Source organism: Silurus meridionalis, chromosome 4, assembly GCF_014805685.1.
Source record: "Silurus meridionalis isolate SWU-2019-XX chromosome 4, ASM1480568v1, whole genome shotgun sequence".
Classification (NCBI taxonomy): Eukaryota; Metazoa; Chordata; class Actinopteri; order Siluriformes; family Siluridae; genus Silurus; species Silurus meridionalis.
The window spans coordinates 184490-193754 of record NC_060887.1 but is presented as its reverse complement, the minus strand read 5'-3'; positions in this window follow the sequence as shown (position 1 = coordinate 193754).

The window sequence follows — 9265 nt, the reverse complement described above, 5'->3', positions numbered from 1 at the left end:
TCTGTATCTCCTCACTCACTCCTACAGGTGGTAATGCTTTGGATTTGTCTGATATTCCTCTCTGGATAAAGACACTAATGCCATCAGAGAGTTGAATGGAAAGCTGGTGAGCAGGAGGTCACTGTGTATCACTATGGCTGAGCAGTGGACAGGGAGCAGCCGCCACACCAAGCCCTACCTCCATCCATCCAGGAACATGCAGTGGCTCCATCTACAGCGTAAGTCATACTGTCCTCATAATGTCCTACAAAACTTTACTAAACACACACACTGTGTACCGGTCAAACACACACATTATGTAAAGTAACACATCTCTGTTTTTCACTTTCAGGTCATCGTGTTGTCGTTCTGCTCCACTGAATTCATCATTTTATTTATTTTGCTTTTATTAATTATTTCTTTCTCTTTTTTACAGAAATAGTTTTATTACTGTAAATAAATATGTAAATAACTAACAGTAATGAAGGTGTTTCATTATTGATCATTCATAAAATTCCTCTTAATACATGAGAACTTTCATTAGAACTGAAAGAGACGGTGCTGTGAAAAGAGAACAGTAATAACAGAGTTGTGTTCGTGAAAACCCTGGAAACAGATCATGTAAATACACTACTCTGACGCTGACACCATTTATTTAATGGATGAATAAAATTGATCTGAAATAAATTCAAATATTTAAGCTGTAATACTGCACTGTATTTAACTTATTATTATTATTATTATTATTATTATTATTATTATTATTATTATTATTATTATTATTATTATTATTATTATTATTATTATTATTATTATTATTATTATTATTATTATTATTATTATTATTATTATTATTATTATTATTATTATTATTATTATTATTATTATTATTATTATTATTATTATTATTATTATTATTATTATTATTATTATTATTATTATTATTATTATTATTATTATTATTATTATTATTATTATTATTATTATTATTATTATTATTATTATTATTATTATTATTATTATTATTATTATTATTATTATTATTATTATTATTATTATTATTATTATTATTATTATTATTATTATTATTATTATTATTATTATTATTATTATTATTATTATTATTATTATTATTATTATTATTATTATTATTATTATTATTATTATTATTATTATTATTATTATTATTATTATTATTATTATTATTATTATTATTATTATTATTATTATTATTATTATTATTATTATTATTATTATTATTATTATTATTATTATTATTATTATTATTATTATTATTATTATTATTATTATTATTATTATTATTATTATTATTATTATTATTATTATTATTATTATTATTATTATTATTATTATTATTATTATTATTATTATTATTATTATTATTATTATTATTATTATTCCAGCTCATAAATCCTATAAAACATGCAGCATTAAACATGAACTTCCAGCAGATGAACATCTCATAATACTGTCTGGAAGTGAGAAATGTACAGGTTGTTTTTACTCCATACACATGAACTTACTTTGATCAGAAACACATTCATACTCCAAATCAATTAATCAATAAAGTCAATAAAAGAATCCCAAACTGCTGTGTGTCTTGTCCTCGCTATTAATGACGTCATTAGAGCTCCACTACTTCTAATTACCTGCTGTGACAGTGAGCTCTAATACACATCACACTGCCACCTACTGGTCATTTATGATTCTGCAACATTCATAGAGTCACTCCGGTCAACTCCTGGTTCTCAACTCGGATTCACTCGCTTTATACACAGTTTACAGCCGTTTTTATCTTATTTATGACTGTAATATCACTCTTCTCTCAGGAACAACAGAAAAGCTGTGAAGACATGAAATTTTATCCGCTCTTTACCTCTGTAATGTGCATGCGCATAGTGTCAGGTTAAAAGAGACCGGGTTACGTCACAGACGGAGGGCGGGGCATCTGCCTGTGACGTCACAGTAAGACATCGTCTATCATTGGAAACGCGTCTCTGTTTCTCTCATTTAGGTTTTGCTGTGAATAAAGAGGAACATGCTCTTCAGAAGGTTTAGAAAATTTTCAAACCAGAAGAAAGAAAACTAAGCAGATTGCTGAAATGAAGGAGAAGCTGGAACACATGGAGAAAGTAGAGAAAGACTTGGATGCATTTTCTAATCAAGGATGAAGATAACAGAGAAGAAAGCCATTCTGCTACAGGCAGTGCAAAAGCTGGAGGCTACTTTGGCTTCTGAGCAAGCAGAACAGGACATAACTGAGAGAAGCCAGAGCTGGGCAGAGAACAAAACAACTGGAGGAACGTGTTGCTCAGCTTGAGTTTATTTTGGAACAGACCACCATGGAGCTCCAGTCTTCCTGAAAATCCATGAGGAACTGGAGAAAACTGTAGAATGTGAGAGAGAGCTGGACGAGAACAAAGAAAGTGGAGAAATGTTGCTCAGCTTGAGGTCACTTTGGAACAGACCACCATGGAGCTCCAGTCTTCCTGAAAATCCATGAGGAACTGGAGAAAACTGTAGAATGTGAGAGAGAGCTGGACAGCAAAAACAACTGGAGGAACATGTTGCTCAGCTTGAGGTCACTTTGGAACAGACCACCATGGAGCTCCAGGATACTCAGAATCACTGTGAGAAAGTAAAAAATAGTGCAGAGCAGGAGAGAGATCATTTAATCAGAGAGAAAGAGCGACTGGAGGAACATGTTGCTCAGTTTGAGCCCACGTTGGATTTTAAAGAAAACAGGAGGATGAAAGAGAAAACTAAACTTGACATAGAGGAGAGGAACAATTTACAGCTTCAGACCAACAGGGGGCTCCAGGATACCCAGAATCTCTGTGAGGAAGAAAAGAAGACTTCAGAGAATAAAACAGATCATTATATGAGAGTCCGAGAGCGATGGGAGGAAATTGTTGCTCAGCTGAGACAAGAAAACATTCAAAAGAAAAGGAGAAATAGAAAAAAAAGAAGACGACAAGAGAAACAGAGAGTCTGAACATGCCTTTTTCCTCTTTCTGTTTCTCTTATGGCTATTTATGATAGTTTTACACTTATAGTCAATAGTATAAAGCTGAGTGTAAAGCTATTGTATCTTGTAGATCGTCTCGTCTTTTGATCATTTTTTATTTCTGTCTTGTCAAATCTTTTTTTATCTTTTTAAATCTTGATTTTAATCTTTTCTATAAAGAGTCACAATAAACACTAATAACAACCATTATTTTTGTCTTCCTTACAAACACCGTATGACCTCCTCATGGATTCTTCCACTTAGTTTATATCCCTCTTGTGGGGCAGGGGGCTGTGGCTCGGGGTCATAATGCTGAGGGGGAGGGAGGTCAGGAGGAGAGGAAACTGGTCCTCAGTGCCACATTGTGCAAAACACCACACACCCTGATAATCTTACACACTTTTTCCGGGTGGTATAGAAGTCTTCCACCTGAGACATCCAGAGCTCCACATCTGCATTTAAGAATGTGAGGAGCATCTGAGGGGTGAAGCCTCTGTCACCTGTCATATTATAGACTACATCAGGACAATGTTTACAATTTCTACATGTTGTTAAAGTCAACAAGAAGCCAGTCATCACGTCCTGCAGCTGCCTGTAGTCTGTTCCCTACACTGCTATGTGTCAGGATAAAGGAATCATGTGCTGAAGCAGGTCAGTGTGCACAGTGAAGTGAAACCTGATGTATCAACTACCCACCTTAATAATAACATCCAAAATGACAGGCATTATGACACTCAGGGCAGATACCAGACCTATAGCATGAGATTTAATAGAATTATATTATATTTAAAGAAGGTCTTTTGATATAATATAATATAATATAAAGTTGATTATATATAATATTATCCAGTCATCCTCATGGGCCAAGAAATCATCATGGTCCCTGGAGACTCTTTTCTCTCCTTAATCTTCCATTGGCACACAGCATTTATGATTTATTCCAGCTCATTATGGAAAGATAAAATAAACTAATATTTGGTCCTGTGCCATGAACATAAAGCAATAATAGCTACAGAAAAGCTCCTGCTTCCTCTGTGTGTATTTAAATCCATTTAAAATGCTTTCAGTGATTCTACATTCTGTTTATATGAAGTGTTTCAACAGTTTGCATGTTAATTGGCTGTATGGTGCATTTAAGTGCATGTGAATTATGTGAATTTATGAACCACATCTGCCTGGAAAAGACAAGTGTCCAAATACTTTTGACCACACAGTGTGTATCAGCTGAAAAGCAGCAGCTTCAGATCAGTCACGTTTCCACTGGGATTCAACTCTGAAAGATTTTTGATTTTATTATATGAAATATTTATATTATATATTTGATATTATTGTTTAGACTTTTTCCTCAGCATCGCTTGATTTTCCTTCTGTAGCTCAGACTCGTGTTCCAGTGGAGGATGAAGACCCTCTGCGGGATGAGAACTGTCACCCTGGACAGTGGTTTCTCTTTAAAACATAGAGTTTATCATTTATTATTATAATTATTATTATTGAGAAACAAATCACATAAAATAAATAAAGAATGATATTGTTAATATTTCCATAAATGTTGCAGTGAGCAGAAATGGACCTTCCATGGTGTAGGAGACATCATCATTAGCCTCATGCTAGCACTGCTTTTGTGTTTGTTAGTTTATTAGAAATGTCTACTTCTTGACTAAAAGATGAATGAAACTATATTTAGTTAATAAGATTACATAAGTTACATTAGTACATAAGTTTACTTATAGTTCACTAAAAATCTGTGTAGTGTATGACTGAGTTGTTCCTCTGTGTGCTTCAGTAACTGCTGTTAAACTGAGAGGAAAGAAAAATGGCTTCAGTTCAGCAGAAATGAACTGATAAACAGTGTTAGGAAAAGACAAAGTGTTCAAATATTTACTCAAATATAAATTGTGATAACTTGTTAAAATGTTTTAATGGTTTAATAGTGGATTTATTCAGGTTTAAACACACAAGCTGGTGGTGAAGGTAATATTGATTATAGATTCCTTTTACTGCGTCTCACTGTGTGTTGTCTCTTCAGACACAGGAACGGAGACAGGACGACATCAGTTCTCTCCAAGCAGCTCGTCCCTGTGAGGACTCGGTTAAGCAGCTCTTTGTGAGGACTCAGTCTAAGCAGCTCGTCCCTGTGAGGACTCAGTCTCCTCAAGCAGCTCGTCCCCTGTGAGGACTCGGTCTCCTCCAAGCAGCTCGCCCCTGTGAGGACTCAGTCTCCTCCAAGCAGCTTGTCCCCTGTGAGGACTCAGTCTCCTCCAAGCAGCTCGTCCCCTGTGAGGACTCGGTCTCCTCCAAGCAGCTCGTCCCCTGTGAGGACTCAGTCTCCTCCAAGCAGCTCGTCCCCTGTGAGGACTCAGTCTCCTCCAAGCAGCTCGTCTCCTACCAGTCATGAGCCTCACATAGAGATAAATACAGAGCACATAGTGTTTGAACAGCTTTATGTTATAGGTTACAGAGGATTTCTGTCCAACACAGGGATCAGGAGGAGAAGGAAAAGATGAAGAGATCAAGAGGAAGAAGATGAAGAGAAGATGTTATGGACTCGTCTCTGAGCAACAGTTTAAAGTCTCATCTCACTGTTCCTGTTCAGTGTCTCACCTCAGGTCTGGGGATATCAAAGATTCCTGTAGATGATGTGTTGTGTATACAGTAGAACATCAGCTGTAGGAGAACCAGGGAATAATTGACTAAACAAGGATTTGAATATCAAGATTTAGCAGAAAGGAGGAAGTTGTTTTTGCTGATAACTGATCAAATGTTACACTAGGGCACTTTGTATTTGTGGAAGTGGTGTTACTGAATCTCACGTGTAAACATTTGAATTGTTTTTATGCCTCATTAGTCTTAAAACTAACATTTATAGAACTGACTAATAGAAAGTGTTTTTTTTTCATGGATCACCTCAAATCAGTGTTACATTCATTGTGTGTGTATAATGATGGCATGTCAGCTATAAGGGTGATGAAGGAAAAGTCAAATCAAATGAAGTTTGTCACTTTTTGTTTCTTGTCATTATTTGTTGTCCTCCCATGTGCTGCTGTACACAGGTGAACAGAGACGTCCATTCCACACCAAGCTTTTTACAGAAATCACCAAATCTTGATTTTAATACTGCTGAGATGATTTTATAGGAGTTTATTTTTATTTTAATACCAATATAAAATCCCATACATATTATGGTGTAGTGTGACCAGTTGAGAAAACACTAAGTGCTTGTAAAAGACTGGCGGCAGATCAAAATCAATCACATCTTTCATTAATGTTTTTCTTTTTAAATACATTTTGGACCTGATTGTATTCAATAAAAATATGTATTACAGTTAATTTACCTTGTGATTAATTTACCAGATTATTTTATTCTTATGATAATTTCTTGCTTACAAACGTCTTAATAAGTAGATGATTATAATTGAAGGATGAACAGAGACTATAAATACTACCATGTGTTTAAGTACAAAATCTGTTTGTGTTCAGAGAAGGTAAGTATAATGAATAATCTAAGAAAATTAAATAAAGTCTGTTAAAAGTGCAGTGTTGTCAGGAAACAGAAGGAAGCGAGGCCAGGTAGCATGAATGAATGATTTCTTTTCTAATAGCTCATAACACACATCTGACACGCTAATCACGTGTTCTCTCATTCTCTATTTTCAATGCACTTCTACTCCCCTAATGGTCACTTTAAGTATAACAACAACAGGTCACCACATGCAGTACAAACTAATTACACCTCAAATTAAACCCCACATTTTATCAAAATCACATTCCAAACTGCAAACACGTGTTTTCTATTTAATAATATAATTCTAAATATTTTAATACCCTACTGTGTCTAAACAGAGGAGCGCTATAGGAACTCGTGTAGGGTTTACAATCACACCACTTCGCTTGTCTTAACACCACCTGTTTTCAGCTTCCGTCTGCATTTGAATCATTGAAGCCCCGCCTCTTTTGTGACGTCGGTATCTGATAGCCCTGGACTCGCTTTTATTGTCATGACAACTTTGTTGTGCTGCAGTTCAACACAAACATTTACTGACCACAGCAATGAAGCGCAAACAAACAGCTGAAATGTTTTTAATTGTTTTAGTGATAAGCGTCAATGTTTTGAACAATCCGCTCTCCAAGACACCAAAAAGATTTTCAGCCAGAAAGAGCGACTTTCAGAAGAAAGAAGGAGAAATAATGACAGATAATAAGACGGGTAACAGCTACAGCTGCTTCTCCTGCTGTCAACTTTATTCAACTTTATTGTCATTGTACAGAGAACAAGTACAGAGACAATGAAATATAGTTATCATTTAGTTCCTAAAACCACATTAAATATCAATCTGTCATGCAGGAAATATAAAATGATTTTGTACTGACTGAGTAATGCAGCACTTATAAAATATTTGTACTACAACATTGTGTGTGTTTAAGACTGGTGCAGTTTTGCATGACTCTGTTCTGTTCACTGTTTTAACTAGAAGTTTATAATGATTTCTGTTTAACTTAAAGTTTGTTTTTATTTTGTAGATAAATTTAACGTTGCCAAGTGCAGAGATAAAAAAGGCAACATCAGAAGGCCAATGAATGCCTACATGGTTTGGGCGAGGAAACAGCGCCCATCTTTTCCAAGGCCAATCCAAATAGCAGCTCTGCAGAGATCAGCATGCAGCTTGGGATCGCGTGGAACAAACTGAGTGAAGAACAGAAGAAACCCTACTACACTGAATCATGGAGGCTTAAACAGGAACACGAACAGTTGTTTCCTGGTAGGTGAACTTTCTTTATAGACAAATGGCAAAATAACAAAACAAACGCATCAATTCTGACACTTTTATTGTTTTATGTTGCTTCTTACTCTTTAAATTCTTCTTTTCTATCATGTAGATTGGGTTTATAAACCGCTTCCAAAGAAGGGAAGGAGAAAAGGCAGTTTGCAGAGTAGTGACTCACAGAGGAGACCTGATCATCAACCAAACCACCACATAGTCATGAACATGCCAGAAGAAGTACCAGTCCATGACCTCGTGCCTGAAGTTAGTGATCAGTTCCCGGCCTTAGCCACCAAGAACTGCTGTCTCCTAAAGACATCTGCTTTGATCCTCCTCTTTTCCCTTCTGTTTCTGAGTCGACTTTCTGCCAGACCAAGTGAGTTAGTAAACTGCATTGGAACAGTTTCAGAAGAATGACATGCAAATGAAGTTTTACTCTGCATCTTAAATAATCACCATAATCGCCACTCATTTACTTTAATATGCAGCTAAAATTGTGCACTTCTGTTTACAGCACCTGCTATGGGTCTGACTGTACAAGCAGTGAGGTTCAGCTCGAGGACGAGGAGGAAATCACTTTGCTCAACAACGACATCTTTTCCATGTTAAATGAGGATTGTGACTTTTTTAACCAGTCTGGAGACCAGAATCATACTGAAGACCCCCACAACAGCACAGAGATCCTGGATTCTGTACCAGTCTTTGACATCGACAGCTTCGAGGATCTGTTGAAGCAACTTGAAGAGATGGAAAATGATTCAGGAATAGAGGAAGATGGTGAAATACGAACATTTCATGTACTTTAGTGTGCATGTTGTTTTACCATCTTTAATTTATATTAAATTCTAATTTAAAGTTTTATTTAAAGGAATAAAGATTTTCAATTCAAATCATGTCTAATGTCTCTTCATCACAGAGAGCATTCAATCACTTTCCTGAAATCCACTTTAGTAAATTCAGTGATGTTTGATGTTCCTTAAAGAGAAGGAATTTGACAGAAAATCAAATGAGTTTCACTACAGGAATCGCTTTGAGCAGAGCAGACATGATGACCACTACACTATGGAACCTGCTGCTGAGAAGGTTGATGTCCAATGTGCATAAAGATAAACATCTCTCAAAATCTCAGTGGAAAAAAACTGTATAGTTGCAATCTGGAAAACATTTTGCCTGAATCGATATTTCTGCTTATTTGTGTGGTTCCATAATATAGTAGTCATCACATCTGCTTTACATGTAGAAGATTCTGGGTTCAACCCCAGTGGAACCATGCAGCTGGCAAACGTAAATGAGGTTTATGTTTTGTGAACAGTTTTGTTAAGAAAGCGAAGATATTCCCACAAATCTTTACTCAATTCTGCAAATAAAAACAACAGGTTGGCATTTTTCTGCGTTGTGCTTGTAACAGCATTGGACAAAAGCATTCCACAAGTAGAATCAGAGACTCAAGGGCATGGTTCCACTGGGGTTCGAACCCAGGACCTTCTGCATGTAAAGC